Source organism: Amphimedon queenslandica, unplaced genomic scaffold, assembly GCF_000090795.2.
Source record: "Amphimedon queenslandica unplaced genomic scaffold, v1.1 AMPQUscaffold_12552, whole genome shotgun sequence".
Lineage (NCBI taxonomy): Eukaryota > Metazoa > Porifera > Demospongiae > Haplosclerida > Niphatidae > Amphimedon > Amphimedon queenslandica.
The window spans coordinates 19,370-20,285 of NW_003547211.1; positions in this window are offsets into that span (position 1 = coordinate 19,370).

The window sequence follows — 916 nt, forward strand, 5'->3', positions numbered from 1 at the left end:
CTTAATTTTAATAATAATTATTAATAAAGCAGAAGGGGGAAGGGTTTGTTCCACCCAACAAGGCCTAGGATAAGAGGCCTTGAGTTACCAGTTCCCCCTGATGAGACACGGGACCACCCTTCACAAATTAGACTGGGCCAAGGATCTTGAGATCCCGGCCAAGTGACTGGTAGATGGGCGGACATACAATTTGAAAGCTGCGCTTTTCCACCGCCCCAAAGTCTGAATTGTACTGTCCTCAACTCCAATGGCTGACGCTGTCGTTGCAGCCCCAATATGGAAGCTGTGGCCAGCAAAATTACCTGCTGGCAGTCCCGCCCTTGTGTGGGTGCGGCATACTTCCTCCACCAGGCGGGTCCTCTCGAGGGGCTCACCATCCAACATAAACAAGGCTCCTGGACCCCTACCTCGATGCACCAAGTACTTTAGGAGCGCAGATACTGGGCAAAGATCCGCATCGGTACGACCCAGAATGATCCTGACACCCCTCCTCTCCTGATCAGTCTTTGAGCAGTGTAGCAGTAACGAGATCACATTAGGGTGGAGCGAGTTGTCCACTGCTAGGTCCCGGAAAGATAAATGAACCTGTGGATCGTACACTCTGCCTTGTGGTACTGTTATCTCCCCGGAGCGGCAGAAGCCAAAGAAGGCTGTCAAGGCGACTGCCCACCACAGACTCCTCTCATACTCTCGCTCTTGGGCCCACACCCCCTTCATCTTTCTCAGGATGCTCGAGGTAATGGGTAGCCTCAGGCGTGGAGTCTTACCCAGCCTTCCCCTCATTATCTCCACCCCCCTTAGGACCTGATGGAGGCGTGGCATTGCATGTACATTGGGGTCGGGTAGACTACCCCCAATCTGTGCTTGTCGAACCCCTGACAGGTAAGTCTTTATGGTGGCTAGGGCCAGGCCCTGT